The sequence below is a fragment of the Scatophagus argus genome, chromosome 15 (genome assembly GCF_020382885.2).
Source record: "Scatophagus argus isolate fScaArg1 chromosome 15, fScaArg1.pri, whole genome shotgun sequence".
Lineage (NCBI taxonomy): Eukaryota > Metazoa > Chordata > Actinopteri > Scatophagidae > Scatophagus > Scatophagus argus.
Genome location: NC_058507.1, coordinates 15,257,084 through 15,278,994, shown reverse-complemented (window position 1 = coordinate 15,278,994; position 21,911 = coordinate 15,257,084). Strand labels below are relative to the sequence as shown.

Genomic DNA, 21,911 nt, shown 5'->3' with positions numbered 1-21,911 from the left:
CACACACAAAGCCCCAACTCAACTCCTCACTGTGTCACACCCTTGTGATATTTTCTTCACTTAGAACACAAGTAATCTACAGCTCGGGCACACTGAGCCCTCTCCCTTCTCTCGACCCCGTCCTCCTCTCAGTAATGACAGATCCATGTGGCAGACAGGTAGTCAGACAGACAGATGATGCAACGTGTGGGGGACAGATCCATCAAATATGTGCTTTGCCACTCCAGTACATCCATACAGGTTTATATATACATACTCTGACAGCAGACGCAGGCGGCTCTATCAAGCATCTAGCCACTCCATTAGCTGGATTTATTTCTGTACAAAATGAAACTGTGCGTGATGTTGTGGCTCGGTCAATTTCTCAGGTTCAAAGAGTTGGAGGTTTTTATCTAATACTAATGAAATCACATGTACAGGAAGGTAAATCAGGGACTTTAAGTGCTTCGGCTGTCCTTTAAAGACTCTGGCGTGGGAGGCTGACTGCCTGTGACACGCATTCACTCGTTGTCGTCATTGATTATTTCTCATTAGTTAAGCCCTCAGGAGTCTGCAAGCTATCACTTGGATCAGGCCTGTCTCATTCAATTAAAAGCCTTTCCAAAATGCCCTGGCTTTTTCATACCTTATCTTCACTCTTTTGCCTTTTGTGTGAGCTGCCACAGTCGCCTCTTTGTGGTCACGGATGCTTTAATGTCGGCTGCTGCATTTAGAAACAAGTAAGGAGTTGTCTCAGGGTGTGGCGTGAGTGTGTCTGATTATAGCTCTCCCTTGTGTCTCTCTGTCTCACACACACACACACACCTGATGACAACCCCTTCCTTGTGTTGCTGGATGCCATTTTGCAGAAAAACCATCTTTGCCTCCAGACAGACCACAGAGCACCTTCCTTGCCAGGCGATCAGCCTTTGAAACAACTGAGTGAGACAATTTTCTCTCCCAGCCACAGCAAGCCATTAAAGGCTACGTGACAAATGAGCGTGGTAATAGCATGTAGACTATGAGTGGGCCAGCCCTCAGACAGTGGGAATAATGGCTAAATCACATTGTACAATGGGCAGCAGCGAGAAGAGTGAGAAAATTATTTTGCAAGGGATCTGCCGCCCCCTTTCCTGCTCTCACATACAGTAGCAACACACACACACACACACATAGAATTACTATGACGACCCTATTAGAGTGGTCCTAATGGCAGAGCAAAGTGGTGACAGTCAGAATGGCTGGACTGGGTGTGTTAAGAAGGTGCTGAGATGTTGATAAGTGTGTGTATATGTGTGAGCCCATGCCTTCATACCTATCTGTCGAATATTTGTTCTGTGTCAGCATAAAAAAAGAAAAAAGAAAATGCTGGCTGAGTTCACTGTTTTTCTGCTCCCTATTGTGTTTTTGAAGCAATAAACTGGCAATTCCAATATCACAGGTCCTCTTCCAAAGACCCGGACAGGGTTGTTGGCTTATGTCAGACCGACAGGCAAACAGAAGGGATGATGTGCGGCAGGATGTCCGTCAGAGCCAATTATGTTTAATGAGCTCCTGATAACTGGCGAATGAGAGCTTCTATGTGGCTGGAATATATCCAGAATAATGCACTGAACAACATTACTGTGCGGTGCCCTGCAGCACATCACAGGTAACTGTGGTTGCATTTACTCAGTGGATTACTGCAGTGATCATGGCTCCACAGAGTGCTCCTTCTGGACAAACAAGAAGATCAGAATCCTGGGTTACATTAGTACTTGAATCGGTCAGGAACCAAAGTTTCGACTTCAACACATCTACACACGGAATGACTCATGTCCTCTCACAACTTCACTTGTCTTTATCCTTTGACACTTCTGATGATGCATTATAAGATATGTTGATTTCAAAGCAATATGCTTGGTTCAGTGGAGCTACATACCCTGTGGCTAAATACAAGCAAAGGGATATCAGAAGCTGCTTGTTGTGTAGACAGATGAAAGGAGCGCAGATATACAGCGTCTGCAGCTACAATGGGCAGCAGATAGATAGTCATCTCCATTTGAACCCCACTGTAGCAGCTGTAAAGACGCTGATATGCAGATTAGATGGGTCTGGCTGGAAAACATGCCTGGCCAAAGAGCCACATTACGAAACACAAGGCCAGGTTGTGGTTTACGAGCATTGTGGAGGAGATTGCAGGAAGAAAGGCCTGGTCATTGCAGCTGTGTTATCAGGGAGCAGAGGCATTTGGATGCGGGTAAATGAGAACGATAGAAAGACGAATGCTCAAACTTTAGGTCCAGGAATGACAATGACGATGAGTTCTCGTCACTGGTTGATTGTCTGAGGAGACCAAACCTGTTTCCTATCACGCTTGCTTATCAGTTCATTAGTCGACCTGACGGGCAAGGATTGTTGGTGTTATGCAAAATATTTTCAGCTTGTTCATTTATCCACCTGGCTGAGAACCTAAGGCGTGAAACTATTTAGGTTAAGGGTGAAATAGACAAATAAACCTTCATAGGACTACAGATCCAAATTCAGCAATATTTTTCACTGTGAAAGCTGAATTAGTTGTTAATTAGAAAGCAGTAGGTAGAAGAAGAAAATCTCACCCCAAAATTAACATTAGATGCTCTGTTGGTGCAAACGTGTAGTGAATCCTCTCTCATAAAAAAGACTTTTATGATGAAGTGAAACCTTTGACACCATACAGAACAAAGTCTGAAGCTTGATTTGAAGTTTCCATGTCTGTGTCTGTGAGGGTCATCTGCTCGTATCCACCAATCTTACAACCCTACAAATAAATATGTGTGAACTTGTAGCAGACATACAATGTAAGTAATACAAAAACAACTGCATACATGTTCACTTTCTGCTTTGGTTTTTTGGTCTTAACCTATGCTGGGACTATCCTGCCCCCCAAACCCACATCTTCAGTTTGTAAGGCGGGCTTTCTATTAAAGATATCAAGTCTCAAACCTTTAATTTAGGTGAAAAACACAGAGTTTCTTTCAGTTTGGTGAGGACTCTGGCATCTCTGTGAGAGCTCCCTGAAGGTCCACGAACCACTGTTTGTGAACCCCTGATGTTCGGTGTTTTATCACAATATACTTCTCGGTCGTCCCCTGTAATCATTGCTGTACGAAAGAACACGGCCACCCCCCCCATTTGTGTCCGTGGGAAGGAGGAGTTTAACCCCACATTGTCTGGGAGGAGCCCGCAGTCTCTTGGCGCTCCGTCCCAGGATCATTTAGCGTGGAAACAGAGGGATCGTGCAAGTACGCTCCAATAAAATCCGATTTTTATGCCTCTATTAAATGCAACAGCATTACATTTGGCGCTTGCGGAGACAGAAAGACGTGATTACAGCGAGAAATGTGTTTTATCAGAGGAAATCCTAGCCGGTAAGTTGCAAGCGAACTTATTTTACGGTCACGTTGGTTTTTATGTGCGCTTTGTCCGCTGCGACACCTAAACGCATCTTTATTGGGGATATTCGCTCCAAGTTTGTCTGTCAAACAAAAGTTTGTGCATGTGTGTGTGTGATACGCGTCATTAATTTGACCGGTGACTTCTCATTGGTTGTTGTGAGTAGTAAATCTCGCTGCAGCAGCAGCTGTGACTGACATCAGTCTCCTGCAAAGACATGTGATTGCCGGGCTGTTGGTGATTTGAATAGTTTCCAGGTGAAAGCCGTTTTATTGTGAGACTAAACCATGGAACTCCGTTTAATAGTTACTCGCCTGTGTGATTTTTCTTACAGAGGTTATCAGATAATGTCACATTCTGCATTAGAATCTTTTGTTTTGAAGTCTTCTGTGTGATGTTAAACCTAATTTGGTGTGATAAATTGCACCCTGCCTTGTGTATTAATTAAAACAACATGGCAAAGGTATTTGGGTGGCAATCCATTGACACAATAGATTACTTGAGCGTGGTGATGTTCAACATGTAGCCCACAGCAGCGTCTGAGGCTGCTTCTCTTTCTTCCTTCTGATTTATGAACTGAGAGATTGGGAGCATAGGCCATTCCACTAAGTGCTGTGGTATGTTCTCCTGTTGTGTTTGGGTGTGATTCGCCCTCAGCTTGTATTGTTGTTTGGCCGTGTGCTGGGGTTGAAGGGCTCTGTGGCCACATACAGAGGTAACAAAAGGGCCCCGGGACCCCTGGAGTGAAAGGGCAAACAGACCTTAGGAGCAAGAGGGAATGGATGGGCATGCCTTTTGTTATGGTGGGCTCTCTGTCATGGAAACCCACACGCTAAGGTGTCAGTCTGACTGTCCTGCCACCTTTTTACATCGCTGGGGAGGGTTGAAATAATAAAAACACGAGCTAATGTTTGACTGAGAGAGTCTGGCCTGGTAATTGATTTGTCTGAAGGCTCTGGCTGTCCAGTATTCTTACAGCTGTATCTTGTTGAAGTTCAGCCCAGAGATAATGTGATATTTTAATGAGAATTAATATGATTAATGACAATTGAATAATGGATGATTAGAAGTGGATTAAATAGTGGATGCACTGTAAACAGTTACTTATCATTTACAACCAAGAATTGGACCGAGCACAAGAGAAAAGAATGTCTTCTGTTTATTTTTCCGGAGGGGGAACCTGCTGTGTGATTGGTTTATATTTTATCTGGCCTTACAACTCTCCTTTGCGTCCTTAATGGACTGTACAGAAATGGTTATTACTTCCATAATTGCTGTTGTTCTCATGTGTGCATCAGAAACAAAATCACCGGGTCAAAAGCCATGGCACCACACACATTTTTTGCAATTGCGGTTCACATTTTTGTGGCAAAGAAATTCTTAACCACGAGGAACATTATGTTTTTACTGTTCTGTTTTTCCCCTCGCTGGGACGGGGTCTTGAACTAGAGTGATACTGACTGAGTGTGAGCCATAATTTCCTTTTAGTGGAAAACGTGATTGTTTTGCTTGTTCAATGTTTCCCTTTGTGACACGAGTTGTGAGTTACGTCTTTTAGCTGGCAGGACCAGTTGTCGGAGTTGTTTACTACTGACAAAAGGGAAATGTAATGATATTCCCTTTCCTGGGAGGCATAGAGTTGCTTCATAGGTGTCTACAGCCCACCTCTTGTCTAATTTATATCAAAGGTCTCAGTAATATCACGCAATGGTGATGACATCATTCCCACATGAAACCATGTGTAACTTTGTTACAAAGATGAACTATCTGACTGTTGTGGGAAAATAACTCTTGCTTGTCATTGGTAGTTTGATTCTCTCTGTGAACAGCAACTTTAGTTGAGTGAGAAGCTTGGACTCTCTCCACAGGCCATTTGGATGGCTGTGTGTGAGTGTCTGTCGTCGTTAATTCTGAAGTACTAGGACATTGGCTGAGAAACACCAATGTTTCATGTCTTCTCCCCTGCACATTTTTCTCCATATAAGGTGGTGTGCATGTGACTTATCAGGCACGGGTAACATCTGTGCTTATTGTCACACAGGGATAAGGGCCTTTCACTGTCTGTAGGTAGAGAGGCACTGCAGGGGGAAACCACAAGGGCTCCACATGATTGGTGCATCTTCAACTCAAAAGGATTTGAAATAGATCAGATTGAGATCAACCAAAACTTTCTCTTGTTGTCAATTTCTCTGCATAATCATATGAAGTGCCCTTTAAAGGCTTCTGTGCAGACAATCCAGTCAGGCAAACATAAGGGTGGCCTCTGTGTTTCTATTTCTTACTTCTGTGGTTGTGATTATATTTGGCTTTCAAAGTGTTTGCTGGTAGTGTGCGACCAGCAGTGTCTGGAGTGGTTGCTATAAAAAGCAGGTGAACTTCAAGCTAGTGTTGACAGAATCTTGGCTGGGACCTCTCATTTGCTAACGCACGCACTAAGACGCCAACCAAAAGACTCGTGGCTGACTTTGACCCTTTCCGGGTGCACACAACTACAGGTCAGAGAGCTGAACACCACAGTGGCATTGCCAATCCTACTTTTTAGTGTCAGTTTGGACAAAAATAATAAACGAACCCTGTGACTAAAAAACAGCCAAAAAGAGTGTGCTGCATAATTCAGTGATTCTTAATTTAACTTTTTTGCTGTGTACACACACACACACACACACACACACAAACATCCACTTTGAGGGATTTGTTCGGTCAGCTGTACTTTGTGTATCTGCTCCAACATGAGAATCCCCTGCTCTGCTGCACAAACAGGAACCTTCTGTCCAGCTCAGCAGAGCGACGTGGTCCCATCCAGCTGAACCGATGTGCCCCATTCATGCTCCTCTTAAACAGCCACAACTCCGGGACCTTTGAATTGATTCATGCATAAGCTGAATTGCTTCTGGTTCAACTGTGAAAAAATGGCCTGTAAGGTTTGCTAAGTAAATGAAAATTAGAAGGTGGTGCGTGCTTTAACTATGAATCAAATGAGGTTTCTTATTAAGAGTTACAGCACAGATGGTTGGGTGTTGGTGAAGAAGGCGGTGAGGTAGCTCTTAAACAGTGCCAGACGATTTCATTTGTGATCAAGACTTTCATTAACCCCGAAGAAATAACTGCAACACATGCCATTACCATTCTGTTATTGATGGTTATATAAATCCTTTGGCGAATGGGACACATGGGACACCCCCCTTCCCATGGCAGCAGTTCAGCAGTTGAATAGCAGTGCGTGTAATTCCTGTGAGCTTATCCGACAGAATATTTCAGTCTGGAAGAGGTGCTGTCTCAGCACTTACACCAAGTGATTTACAAGCCAAGTAATATACAAGAAGTAGTTTGATTATCAAAATGTATGAACAATGAACTGCAGAGGACAAGAAATATTGAGTGCGAAAGCTATTTGCTAGTGCATTGATCTATGTATCACATTCGATATCTTAACCGTCCAGCTACTGTGGAGAACCCTGTTGGAGCCTGTGTTTGTTATCTTCTGTGCTCAAACGATATTCTTTCAGCACATTGCTGCTATGTGTAAAACACTCTTTGAACCTTTGATTATGATTTCATGCTGGAAAAAGTCGAGTTGCATCGTGTCTCTGTCATGTGCAATAGCCTGTATGTATATGATATTTGTGTTTCTTATGTTTTCTTTAAGAGACAGCAGGCACAGTCTTCAGGCAATCGAGTGCCCTGTTTGTATGGAAATACCCAATTCTGGACCCCCTCTCATTGTCTTCAAGTCTGCTTTCCGGTCAATCCTAATAACAATACAAATTGTGATTGATCTGCCCTACCTCGGTCCAGTAGCCATAAGGTCACACTTACAATTCTTGTCCCTATTTGAAAGACAAACACAGCTGGTGCTACAGGCCAAAGTGCTGGATGCTTGGATGTTCAGTTGGCGCCATGTGTCTTGTGTTGCCCCCATGATGGATGGAGCAAATTCTAGGTACACATTTACTCCAACACATCCCGCCTACTCATCAGTGGGTGGAGACTGTCTAATTGTTTTTGATGAAAGCTAGGAAGCCCATCCTCTACTGATGTGTGTAGCACCTCAAGCTAGGCAGTTGATTCTATTAATATATTCAGAGTCATCTTTTAGATAATCAAAGCCGTGTTCTCTTTGAACTGCAGGGTATTAATTGTGTCAGATCTGTTTGCCTTTTATAGTTAATTTAGAGAACAAATTTCTACAGATGTCTCCATAAACATAACCTGATCAGTGTCCCATCATGATATGATTCTTCTGAATGATAAAAAAAAATAGTAAATCTTACTCCTATATAGTTATAAAGAGCAAATGGGAAACCATGTTGTGCACAAATTGATCACTGACCACACGTGGATCCAATTGTCCAACAGTCCATTCATCATACTCTGCCTTTAGCACTCCTATATCATTCATCACAACACAAAACTGCTATTACTCTGCTGTCTCACAAGATATTGATGTTGTTTGCCTTCATTTTCTTGGCCAATAACTTGCTCCACTGTACCGCATGGAACATGATGTGCCCTTATCTGAACACTTTCCTGGGCTTTGTGACAGACATGAAGTGCTTTGGAGGGTCTTTGGCAGCCGTTGTGTTCGTGTTATGTTGAGGAACATTTTCAGGCTCATTAGCACTCTTTCCCTCGTCCAGCCCCCTCCCTGCCTTAGCAGTCAGTGGTTTGATCTTTGAGCAAGATAGGTTTTTTCTTCACTTCTCAGTCTCCAAGCCTTGTCATGTTGGTTCAGTCATTTGGCATCCGGCCAGTGTAAATAGAGACTGGGTCTTGATTGCTTTAGGTCACCAGCAATCTTGGCATCCACTCAGTGAACATTCTTAATTAAAGCTTTCTTTAAAATCCTTTTCTCCAAAGAGGTAAACGTATCCAAATAACCTGTTTCCTGGGGCGATATCATCATCAAGGCTCATTTGGCTGACAGCCCTCAACTGTCAGAAGGAAAAGGATATGTGAGTGAAGGAACTCATTGTAAAACATGTCCAGATAAGAGCAAAGAAGCAGTAGTTGTGGTTACATTTTATCAGTTTCAGCAATTTTTACACTCTATGCCCCTGTGAAATAGCAGTAAAATAGTATAATATTCATCACATCCTCAATCTGAGGGGGAAACCAAATGGTGTATCATCCAGATGGCAGTAGCAGAGCCTGTGTGTGGCCTTGCTTATTTTTACGGCACCTTCTGGCCTAAAGAGTGACTATCCCGTCTCCATTTCTCACTATGGTCGACTTGGGTTTCCTCACCGCCCAGAAACTTCCAACTTCACTTTTCTCTGCTCTGCTAATGCCAAGTCATGATCTGTGCTTGGCTGTTACATAAGGGCTGTTTAACCCAGAGTTTGCACTCTCTGGCCCGGGGGGAACAACTTGCTCACGCTGCCTGGCTAGCTCTCTGTGCTACCCTAGTTGCACAGTGGATGGCTCAGGTGGTTTCCATAGTTGAATTGCGCAGGTCTAGGGCTTGTCTAGACTTTTCTACGCAGCAAGCCTATGTACATTTAAGAGGTAACGTGCACTTTTCACATCATGTCATCCCAGCGTTCTCCCATATTTTTGCAACCAAACTTGCCATCAACTCAACCCCAACAAATTATACAAGATCACAGCATATTTAATCTCAAGAAGGTCAGTCTTATCTCTGGTAGTTTCCTCCCTGGGTTGTCAAGCAGATTACATAGAGTGCGGCTAGCTGCTCAGTTTGTTGAAACCTGGGACAGTCCTGCAATATTAATCTGCCTTCTTCCTCAAGCGTTGTTATGGTGGATGCCACCGGGCTCTCATAAATGGTGCTTTTTAAAAGTCTTGTTAAAGTGGGTACACAGCCAGAGGTTTATTCAGACTTGCCACTCACATAAGCTCAGTTCTACTTAATCTCTGAACCTGATGTTGTGATATTGGAGCAGAGATGCAGGACAACCAGTTGAAAAGGCTGCTGTAAATACTGCATACATGTGTGTGTACTGTGTGTACAGGGCATACCATAGGCTATTAATGGTGTTTGACATTCAGCTGTCATTGGAGAAGCAAACTCCTAGTTTGTCTGCAGCTCAATCCTAATGTTGTAAATAAAGGTGCTGGAACCAAAAAATAACCCTCTAGGTAGATAAATTTATAGGTTCCTCTGGCCAGGCACTACTACTTTGACTCAGAAAAGGTTAGTAGAGGGTCAGCCCTACAAAACATTTTAGTGGTTATGATTGGCAGTTTTGTTTTTAACCTTTTCACAGAGCTAGGGTAGCTGTTTCCCTTGTTTCTCTTATGCTAAGTTAGCAGTCTCCTGGCTCTGGCTTCATATTTACTGCACGGACATGAGAGTGGTATGACCTTCTGATTCAACCCTAGCCTTAAAAATGAGCAAACATATTTTTGAAGATGTTGAACAATTCATTTCAAGGGGTAAGGACTACTAATTTCACAGCTTCCCATTCTAATTGTGAAAACACTTTGCTCATAAAATAGGACAAAAACGCATAGACATTTTGACTTGGCCTTTGTTTAGACTTTGCCACTTTACCTCTCTGTATGTTCTAGCCATTTTAATGCCACTTCATGCCATGGTTAAGACACGGTAGGTCATCTCACTTAAGCCCTCAAACTTCCCTCATGGTTTGATTCACTCAACAGGATCATTGTTGACTTTTCCAGATAGATCTCCAGCCATGTGGATGATGTGTGAGCGCTCAGCGTCTACAGTTTAGACTCTGTGATTAAAGTGGAACGACTGACTCACAACTCCAAGGGATGTGTATATATCCTCTGTGTGTGTGCATGTGAGGAAATCACTGCCGAAGTATGTGGGACCACAGTGGCGCACATGTTGAATAGAAACTCTTCTTGCATTCTTTTTAACTGAATAATAAGAACTTTGCAAAAAGCCTTCATCATCCATGTTGATGGAGCAGCTGTGTGTGAACTGTCTGTTAGCTTTAACAGGGTCAGAGTTTTGACCTCATCTGCTTTCAGGGTAGGATTCCTGCTACTTAATCAAAGAAAAATAAAACCACTCTCTCACAGATGTTGCATTTTCCTGAGCACATTGCTCTTTTTAAATACTTATTGATATTCATCTTGCATGTGACAGGATCTGGTGTAAAGTGAATGCGTACGGCAGTGAAGTCATTCATTATAAATCATTTCCTCTTTAGAGGGTGAAATCATTTATTCACAGTCTCATGATGTTAGTGATCTAAGGAGCACGCCCTGATGGTGACTAAGATGTTGTGTCACTCAACCCACTGACATGCACTGGGTACACTTTGCTGTCTGGGTTATTGCAATCCGTTATCTTCTCTGTCAATACAAACAAGCACCAGAAAGCTTAATGTTTTTTTGTTTTTGTTTTTTTTTATGTGCTGTACGTTTCTAAGCCTTAGCTTGGACACAGCTTGACAGTTTTCACCAGGAATTGCCAATTTCCTCAGTCCAAATGTCTGTTTCAGCCTGGCAAAGACTCTAACTATAAAAGAATGACTTTAATAATTGTGATATTTTTGTGAAGCTATTTCGAAAACCATCCTTGTCTCTTTAGGTGCCCGTTCTGCTTCGCAGTTGTAATTTTCTCTGTGTGTGAGCGAGCAGTTTTGTCTCCAGCGGCAAGCCCTGTGGTTTGCTCGCGTGGAGAAATCGGGCTCACTGGAAACTTGTGGTTGCCTTTTTTCATACCAATAACAATATTATACAGTGCATAGGTTCATACTGGCATGCCCAGGCTTAAAGTAATAATAACAATGTCAGAAATTGCAAGGAACTGGGGTTTCCTGACAGTTAAGATGATTTTTGCAGTTCAAGGAGCTGAGTGAAAGCTGTACTTACACAGTCATGTTGTGTTATTAGCCCCAATTATCATTTCTCTGCTTTTTTTTCCTCATTCATTCGATAAATCATATGTTCATTTGTCTTGAAGCTGAGGAAATATTGAATTAAAAAGTGGAGCCTTAATTAACACACTTCAACCTTTTGTTTTTCACTGGCAAGCACGGCAGTTAATTGGCCCTGAAGTGTGGCCTCAGAGAAAGTAAGTGATTAGTCAGTGGGCAGCTTTTCTGAAATGATGATCTGTGTGTGTCTAAGGGGGGGTTGTCTGAGTGTTCATGTTTGGTCCCAGACATGCCTGCTGCTTTTGCTAATCATGCTATCATACAATGCCACAGGCTTTTTTTTTCTGAGCCAACAAGTATTTTAACAAGCTGGAAGACTGCTCTCATTCTTTCCGATCTTTTACCAGCATCCATATCATCAAGCTTGACGTCTAGGCTTTTTTGGCAAGCCATGCAGCACACTTTGGGTAGCCACACAAGTCTAAGGCCAAGATACATTCATACATAATATGAAAAAATGTTGAAAAAGTTCAGTATCATCTTATATATGCTGTATGAAGGGGTGCATCAGAGCCACTTTGATGTAGTCTGAGACAAAACAGCCTCACAGTCTCTGCAGACAAGTCAGATCAGGTTAGATTGTATAAACCACTATATGCCTCTGTGGTCATTGTTGTTGTTTAAAGTGGGTTGCAGTGCATGGGTCTTGGCAGTGTGTACTGTCAGAACACCCTGTTCCTATTCTTTTGTTATTATCCAGCCAGGGTGGCAGCGTGTTCTCTCGATCATTCAGGACTTGGATAATCAGTGAATTTCTCGCTTTCTCCAGCAACTTTCTTTCTGCTTTTTCTCCTCTTTTTTCTCCAACCTTCCTCTCACTGGATGTGGGTGAAACAGTTGCTGTATCTCCACCAGTAATGAAAAAAAACAGTGGATGGTTTGTAGTCAGCCATTAGCCTCAAGGGTTAAGTATCCATCTTCATTCCCTCTAAGGCCACCCCTGCTTAGGAGGAGAAGGCTGTGAATAAATACCACCCTTGTCCTCTCATAATGGAACAGCTTGACCTCCCGTGACCTCTGCTGGTCAGAGCATCTGCCTGTCGATTCCACCAGCCCGTCCTGTGGGACATCACCAGGCTGTCGCATCTGCCCGTGAGCAGTAATTCAATTGGTTGAGGAATTTATTTTATGAAATAAAAATTAAGGACTGGCTTATAAATTTTCAGAATGACAAAAGATGCCTGTTGGCTTGAACACCCTGTTGATGTACAGTCTGTAATCGTGCGAAAGTACTTGTTTCTTTCTGGGTACTGTGCATGACGACTACATAATGAGCGCGGTACTCATTGGCATTCTTGAGCCTCCCTATATGGATGGGATAATAACGAGGTTGGCAGGGGCCTTAATTTAATCATGTCGGTAAAAGCGGTGCACATGTGGCACAGCTGCTAGCGCTTAGCAGAGACTTGCCGTGCCCTTAGAAGAGGTTCCATTTTGTGTCCGCATTGGCTTGTTTCTGTGTTATCAGTCTTTATGAACTACATTCCTCATTGAAAAGGCTTTACAGAGCAGGACAAAGGAGTTTATTCTGCAAAGATTTGCCTGACTTTTCTGCGGTAATCGACTTAGCTCACGTGCCTCTGCGTCCGCGTGACTAGACAAACTGGTTTGGGTGTTCTTCCTGCAGCCGGCACAGGTCAATCTTTGTCGTTGCGTTTATTGAGCTTTCCCAGTTAAACACAGTGCTGCTGAAGTGCTTTGTCGAGCACCTGTACAGGATTATAGGTCGATAACGGCTACCAGATAATTTCTTGTGATAATTCAACGGTGAAATCTAATCTCACCTCTGCCTTTTGAGTTCCTTTTGGAGTGAGCTTTATTTGTGCCACAACATGAAGAGTCAAAATCTGTTTCTACTTGGGATGAAAAGGAATCTGAGACAAAGGCCCAAACCTGTCATTTACACACTTTAACATACACACTCACACACATTACTCAGGAAGGTTTCTTCAGATGGGTTTCATACAACATTATATATATACTCCAGTGAATTGCATGTTAACCTCTGACACAGTTTGGCAACCGAATCTAGGTCATTGGTTGAGCACTGACTGTTAGAAAAAAAGGCGAGGAGACATGCAAAGTTATGTTACACGCACAACGACGCACACTCACCGCAGGCGTTAAACCTGTATGTGAGTGGTGTGTCCACTGTGGCCTTATTTCTCACAAAACAAAAAAACAGAAAAACAAAAACCACACATCCCCCTCAAATAAAGTGACACACTTCATTGCTAATTACAGCTTACACCAACAATCACTTGTGGTTTTTACACACCCAGGTGTGGTTGTTTGTGGTTATTATTGTTCTAAATCTGTGATGAGGTGTGTGAAGTGGATTAGCTTTAATCAAATGGAAGAACCATACAAATAAAAGTTTGGTTTTGATTTTTAGGTATGTGTCATTTGTGCACAGAGCTGCTTGTCTGTACATCCTACACAGATATTTAAGAGCCTGCTGCATGCACAGAGTAGCCTCTGACATCTAGAGCTGGTACTTTTGGTGGTGATTAAAATTTCTGTGTGTGTGTGTTTGTGTCTGGCTTCTCACCAGCTGTCTCACCCATCATCAGTGCTCACAGGATGCTGAGCAGACTGTGCAACTCCGATATCTGTCCCCTTATATGTGCTGTAAGTCTGCCATGGACAGCGACAAATACTGTATGTAATGGCCAACTGAGCTCCAAACTGCAATAAAACAATTTGGTTAATGATAACAGGAGCAATGGTGTCTCTGATTTCATGTGAAAGTGAGATTGTGCTAAGCTGGTCTTATTTCATAACCTGTTTATTACTTTGGGAATTTACTCACATTTGATAAACAGCGAGCTCAGCAGTGAATATTAGTTATTCTTCTTCTTCTGTGGAGAGCCAGTAACTGTGAGTAACTTTACATCAGTGGGTGGCTACTTTGTGTGATTTACATGATCTTTCTCTGCATGTGAGCTCAGAACTGTGTTTATTAAAGCAAAGTAAGTAAGTAGGATATAGGCTGCTCATGAGGACATTTATACCCTTCATGTATGTAAACTTGCATGCACATGGGCTCCAGGTACAGCAGGATATGTCTAAACAGCTGCAGTTTCACCTGATCGATGGTTTATTTGGTCATCCAGACTGTGGTCCTGTGTTTACAGGACTCTGATGTAGGTCCACGACCTCATGCTGACAACCCCACCACTTTATCCTACCATCTACAACCCGTCAGCCAGGAACGAGGATGTATGCTTGTCTCACACAGGCTCAGCAGTGTGATGAGAATACTAAAGCCTCTCTTGTGAATCATCACATTAATTTTCATTTTAAACTGAAAGGATTTCCATTCCTGTCTTGTGTAATGCATTGGTGATGTGGTTCTGATTTGATGCTGCAAAAGAGGCCGTTCTGATGAAGCAAAGCAGCACTGAAATTAGTTTTTAAATACGTCAATCCTCCATTCTGGTAGAGATGGATAATCCTGATTGTTTAAAGTTCATTCTCACTTGTTTCAGGTGTTTCTTCAAGTGCCAGAACTTTGATTGTCACTGAATTATCTTATGTTAATGTGGACATTTTTGCACCACGCTGATTGATCTGCCGTATTTAAGCGGTCTTTTCACCAGGTAAAATCCATCCTGAGCCCTTAACAGTGGCTGTCTTTTTGACCTGCCAGTATAGTAAAAGAAGGGCTTTAACATGGACTGTAATTGCCTCAGGTAATGGCCCCTAATGGTTAGCTGAGCAGCAGCTCTTTTGTTATCTCTCTTAAACTTGACCAAGATGGACAAACCACCCAGACAGGCCCAGACTAGTCTAACCACCTCTAATTGACTTAAAGCATCGTCTTGGCTTTCACTCGTCAGTTTGTCATTGTTTATGGCTTCACCAGACATGACTGTGACTTATAAACTGTGGTTAAAGTGCTGAGCTAGTATCAACAAGTACTGTTACCTTGTCATTGTCTAATTCGTCATTCTCTCCTGCTATCATTTTCCTTAGTTTGTTTACCTGTGTTATCAGTTAGATGGTGTCCTGACCCATACGATGCTAGTGAATTCGATCAGAATGAGCTGACTGATTCATGTTCTGTTTGGCCTGACTGTGATCTACACTTTGGCCCTTAATAGGCCATAAAAGGACAGACTTTGCCAGTTGAAGCATTAGTTTACCATGAACATATGGCTCTCCTTGGCATAGGGAGGTAACGTTTGAATTATTCTATCTATTAGTGTCAAACTGTCTTGATCCATCAGAACACGCTGTGCCAACAGATTTCTGGATAAAGTCGTGTTCTTGCGGCGAGCAAAAGTGGCTGTGGGTGCAGCGAGCGGTGTGCTGCACCCGTGGTGGAGGAGGCCACAAGGGCAAACTCCCTCTGGCGTCAGAGCTCCTCAAGAATGCAGAGGGGGATTAATGCATGTCTGTGGCAGTGATAGATGAGACGTGGAGCCCCACCACCACACACACAAACAAACACACACACACACACACACATATACAATATATAATGATACCCACAGAGCATCTGGATGCAGACTCTTTGTCCCTCCCCTGCAGCAGTACGTGCCAGCTTAGCAGGTATGTGCGTGTGCTTTCTGTGTGTGTATCTGCTGGGACAAAGCCAGACTTGGTTGTTTGCCCTACTACCCCAGATAAAGCTGTATTCACCAGCTGCATGTCATTTTGTAGTGGAAGGCACAGCTTTCATCATGCTAGTTCACGTCTGGGGCACTTTGAACAATTCGTTTTGTCCTTTTCAAATTGCGGAAGAATTGATTTCTCCGCCCTCAATAGGTTTTTCTTTCCTGTTGAGTTCAGTGATTGATGGTGCAGGTATGCGTTTGGGGTTCTAAATATGTATGTGTGACTTGTTCTTGCTATATGAAACCATTGATTACTGTACATCCCTAATCCCCAGCACCTCATTGTTTCCCTGAATCCTCTGGTGATTCTGTGTGACCTTCATCAGCTGGCTCTGTGTGACTGATATTGTACTTCAGTGGTCAATGATCTCTGATGGATCACCTTAGGGAGCCCGGAGTGTGTCTCACATGACTGCCGCAGTACACTCTGGTAGCCGTTGCTATGTTAATGAGTGAGTGAGTTGCGGGCTGATCTTATTAATCACTAGAGCCCACATCGTGGAGCCTGTGACAAATCATCCTGCAGCACACAAAGGACAAGCACAGTCACTTCCAGTGGAGACGATACAGGCGGGTGTTTGCAGGTGTGTTATGCAGGCTTTTGCAGTTATATGTGCAAAATATACAAAATTGCTGTGAGCCATAGTTGAGGAGAAAAGGTTTTTTTCTTTAATAATGATGCCTGAGATTCTCCTGAAGGTTAAAGACTACTGTCAGTGTTCTTTTCTCTTTTCTCCACTGCACAGGTACTTTTTTCCCCCTATCTCTTATCGGCAGGGAGATAATTAGGTATCTCTCTGTCGCCTTTGTGTGTGCAATCAGTCGTACTTTGCCACGTCGGCAGGGCTGGGTATGTGCTTGTTTTCCCAGGAGCCTCAGGGTGTCTTATCTGACCCCATAGCCGCTGAAGACTCTACATGGTTCTTATGCACCGCCTGTCACTCATTCTATTACTTTTGCCATCACCTCCAACTATTTTCTTTTTAACTCTCCGGCTTGTAGACAGGGGCTCTAATAGCTTGCTCTGCTTTGATGAGACAATATGAAAACAGAATGAAGCTGAAGACGACTCGACTGCAGTGTTCTGCTGCGGCTCAGATGTTGATGTGTGTGTTTTGTGAGAGCATAATGATTGTACAAGAAAATCAATCCAGCTAAATTGTGGGCAGATCAGCCAGTCTGAAAGCCAGATACTGTAGCTCTGGATCAAGTTCAAGTACGTGCTGTGTGTGTGTGTGTGTGCCTTTTCATGCACAGATTTAACCCTCAAAATGACCTTCTTCTGTCCATTAAGCTGCTTAATTAGCAGAGAAGCTGATGGAAAGCTGATTTGCACCTGCAGTCTTCCAGCTGTTTGCTGGATCTCACACATGCACACACACTCCATCTTTTTGTGAGAGCTGTTAACCTACTCCTCCCTGTGCCGTTGAAGACATGCACATGTAAAAGTGCACACATTTAGACACATACACACTATCAAGCAGCAGATGCGTTCTGACACCCCCTTCAGGATGCTCTGCGTCAGTGTCTCTGCTAAACAAAGCATGAGATGATGTTTGCATCACATTTCTCATTTTATATACGTTTATTTTTTAGCAGAGAATGAGCCCTCTAGTGCTGTCCTCTCATTCGTGCACTAACTCAGCACACATCGCCCTGCTTTTGTTAGCATAGTGTCTGCATGTGGTGACATATCCTGATTAATTCACAGTCGTGTTTGCACTCTCTGTGTTTTGGACTGCCTTGTCTGACAGGAGCTCCAATCTGTAGAAAATGAACTGAGCTGACAGCAGCGGGAGGCTGGCAGAAAATAGAGGTTTCACTGTACGGGACATGGGGATGAGGAGGCTGAGTCAGAGGAATAGCGAATAGGTGGTAGGATGGACAACCTTGGAATGATTTGAATATCACAGAACTTGAGACTCATTTTTAATGTTTGTATTTCACAGACTTTAGTTTGACACTTTTCACATTTAGATTAGGATTGTATTTTTAGGAAAAACAGCTTTTTGTATCACCAGTTCAAGACAGGCTTTATTTTTAATATGCAAAGAAAATTTCTAAATAGCTCTCAAAGATAAACCCCAATAGTTGAATTGTTTAAGAAGTGGAATGGGTTTGAGGGTGGAAGCCATCCACCGAACAAAAGACTCGACCTTTCACCCTGACTTAAAGCATCCCAGCTTATGTGAATTCCATCAGTCTACACCCCCAGTTCCTCCCACCGTCTAGTTATCGTTTCTGTTTTCTAGGCCACTAATATTTAAACTCATGTGTCTGTTTGAGGTGGAGTACTAATCTCTGCTAAAATGAGCAATTAAGATCAATTTATTTCATCCCAATGGATGTTTCGTTCACAAATTGCCGCAAACTGCAGTCCCCAGTGAGCAGGATAATCAATGACATCAAGCCATAAACGGCCTCCAGCTATGAGAGTGGCTCCATCATGCTGTTTAGGAGGGAGTCAAGAAATATTAACATGCCGACTAACTCATATTTCTGCCTGTGACTCCGATTCCCTTTCTCCACCACATTCATCAGCCCAGTCCCATGAGCATCATCAGTTTTTCATTGGAGTTGAATTATTGCAAGTAATCTGTCTGGGACTGAATGTGACATAATTTATGTATTTTCCATAAAAAGAATCATTTACCTGGAAAGTGAAGGTGTCTACCTATTTCAGTTTAATACATTAATGGGATGCATCAATCTGGCAATTCTGTGATAGTTGTAACATTACAAAAGGTGGTTTACTTTTTAATATGAGCCATTGTGGAAGTTTTATTATTAGTTTTATGGTTTAATGTTGGTTTCATTGCAGTTATGGTGGTGACAAATTGTAAGAGAGTTTTTTGTCACTCTGCCATTAATGGGTAAAGTGGGATGCCATCAGCGGCCATCTAGACCTCTGTACCAATGAGGATTCTTGGTGTTACAAAGCTTTATCTCAAAGCAAAGCTCTGCTGACAAACTCTTAAAACCTTTGTCACCACTCGTACAACAGTAGCACTTCTAATCTCTACCATTTGAAAGCCTGTTAGATATGACTTTCCTCTCGATTTCCTGTGGTACACTTAGTATTGATACTGATATGTCATTCTGCCAAGGTGTAATCAGTAATTATCATAATGTAGCGCAGTTTGATCTTCAGCTCCCACTATCAAGTCTGGCATTATTTCGGCAGCTGAAGACATGTGAATGGAAATTACTTTGAGATGTGTGCATGTGTCAGTTGCCCAGATCTTGAATATGAAGGGATTTAATTTGGCTCTGGAGAGCTTGTTGGGGCCTTAATTGATCTTAATTAGGGGTCAGACCATTTGGCCGTGTGGAATTAGTCCCAGCACCTGCTCTACATGAATATGCATCACAAGCTTCCTCCCTGCTTTCTCCTTTCTCAGTGCCTCACTCTTTTCAACATGATGTTGACCAACCTTTTAGCTCCCTCCATCTATAGCCAGACAAAAGGCTTTGAGAGGAGCTCAGGCTAGGCCACGAGGACTATTGTGTCGTTAACAATGTTGTTTAGCCCTGTTGAACGCTGCTAATATTATGTCCTGGAGTCGATGTCTCTATGTCAAGCAGCAGACCGACTGAAGACTATTCCACAGCTGCTCGTACAGCGTGGCATGGCGATGACTTTGAATAGCCATTCACACCAAGATGAATTTCTAGCGAAGCTCCTGATTAAGTATTCTAGCTACGTAGGCTCTTATCTTTTCCATCTGAACACCGACAACATTCACACAATTCCTCTGGAATAAACAGGCCAGCAAGAGAGTAGGGAGCACAGTCTGGCACACTTTGTCCGGTTCTGATGCCGTGTTATGTTCTGGTGTGGCTTTCTGAATGAGTCCAGTTTGACTATGTGACCACAGTTATGTGAACCATAGGCATGCGTGTGTTTTTAGACCAATGGCGGTCTCAAGTTCGTCTCCGCTGGGATGAGGCTTAGTCACAACACTTTTGAGTGCATTTCAAAATCTCAGATTCCAGAGAAGGTCTCGACTCATTCATTTGCTTTTTAATTTGCTCCTCAGAATGAGAAATTTACACAGCTTAGACTTGTCGCTAACTCCGTTTCTCCTGTGTAATTTTCTCTGTAGCCCTGCCTTTTTTTTTCTTTACACCAAGCCTCTGGACTCTTGGACTTATTTCTTATTCTCTGGCTCACATTCACTTGTGCTAACACACACACACACACACACACACTCTCTCTCTTTTGGTCTCCCCAGTAGCTGGCTGCCTCCTTGGCCTCCTCCTTGGGTCATTGTGGTATTTAGGGTCAGACAAGAGCTCCAGTCATTGCGCCTTCCCCAGCGACTTCCAGGCAGCACTGCAGCCAATTTACGCCAGCTTTTCTGGCTCAGTTGCCTCAAACAGCTATGGAAAACCGCCTTGGCTGTAACAAGCCCTGCATCCGCCTCCTAGCCAACGGAAAAGCTGGATATAGGAAAAACAACACTGTGCAGAAGTGGAGCCTTTTTGCATTGGAGGCTCTAGATGGATGAGAGCTATAAAACATCTTTACTTTTCTTTCTGAGAGAGCTCTTCTGTTGAGAACTTTTTCCTTTTCCTCCCAGCTCTCCTGCTTTTCCCCTTGGTGCTCCGTTACCCACGGTTACCCTAGGAGGATTGTGATTCGCTGCCACTTCGAAGCCGGGAGGGAGATTCCACGTGTCCTCCAGTGTGTCTGGGTGTGTGAGTCAGATGCAGTGTGTATGTTGCTTTAAGACTCAACAAGCCTTCACAGGGAGAATCCACTCTGAGATCAGAGAACACCAGCTAGATTTCTCCTTTGCAAGCTGTTCAAAGAGCTTTTAGATTAAAGCCAAAGAGGTAAGGGATGTTATGGGCTCTCTGTTTTATCTTTCTCTCCCTTTGTTTCTCCTGTTTACTGGTCTAACAGGAGGCTGGGGTAAATAAGGTTGCACTGTTGTTTCCTATTGTCCGGATCCACAGGTGTGGGTTACAGTGTGTGTTTGCATCTGTGAGTGCTATTTAGTCTCCACCTGTATCTGTGAGATATCAGTTTGTGCACTAGTTTTTATCTCTAGTGTGTGGTCTGCCTGGTCTGCTGTAAAAGCCTTGTAAATATAGATAGAGCAAAGTGACCCTCCACAATCTCAGCATTTATCACTCCAGCCGCAGTGTGTTTCAGGGTCGTTAGCATTTCTTTACACATCTCATATTCAGTCATGAGAATAACTTTAACAAACTTACCACCTTGTCTAAACTTTGTATTTCACACTGAAATAGTTAGATGCTTGCTCAGTGGGAGTATATTGTATGAAAGTGTTGGGAAACATTTTCATTTTCTTGGCATTACTCTGGAATGACAGTGGCATATGTATATAAATCTTTCAGATGGCTGCCATGTCATTTTTGGTCGGAAGCCAAGCGCAGAGCTTCGAAATGTATAATGAAAAAGTCCGAAAGACACTTAACAAGCACTGTGATGGATGTTTGGTGGCTTTGGCTGAATCCACCACACAGTAATATGGGCTTTCAGCGAGTGATTCATAGATAGACATTCTCCTCATAAGCAAACAACCGCAGGACACTTTAAATCTGGTTCATATGACAAAAACTCAGCGGGAGACGGCCTGCTCTTTGGCTTCACAACTGTCTTCCCTTCACTTCCTGTTGTTGTTTTTGTGTTGAAAGAACCTGTGGATTGTTTTGCTTAAGGTTGAAGTGAAGCTGTGTCTCAAAGAGTGAAGCTTTAAACACACTGCTCCTTTAAGAGCGCAGTTGTCATAGCGCCAGAAGAAAGTGATAAGAGACAAGTCCCATGGGCTGTGATTTGACAGGAGGAAGGCAGTGCGATTGTGTTAACAGTCACTACCAATAACAAATGACCTCATCGTTTCTAATTCAAAGCACACCATGATAACTGAAAAGGCATGAAACCTTGTTGGTAGTTTATTTTGTGAGATTATTTTAGCCACTTTGTTTTGTGCACTAACAATCCACGATTTCTTTCATCTGAACCATGTGTTAAATAAGCATTGTGCCT

At 43.0% G+C, this 21,911-nt stretch overlaps 1 protein-coding gene across 5 annotated transcripts in view; it reads left to right on the top strand.

The window, feature by feature from the left end:
- The first annotated feature begins 2,921 nt into the window (after nucleotides 1–2,921).
- Nucleotides 2,922–21,911, top strand: part of tiam2a (TIAM Rac1 associated GEF 2a) — a 67,744-nt gene continuing 48,754 nt past the window's right edge. For 2 of the 5 annotated variants that reach the window (XM_046412052.1, XM_046412049.1), the window contains exon 1: nucleotides 2,922–3,368. The gene's annotated coding sequence lies outside the window, so the exon portion shown is untranslated. Of the gene's footprint in view, nucleotides 3,369–3,395; nucleotides 3,651–20,142; nucleotides 20,732–21,911 lie in introns of those variants that run through there. The other 3 variants (XM_046412053.1, XM_046412050.1, XM_046412051.1) reach the window with 3 other exon arrangements.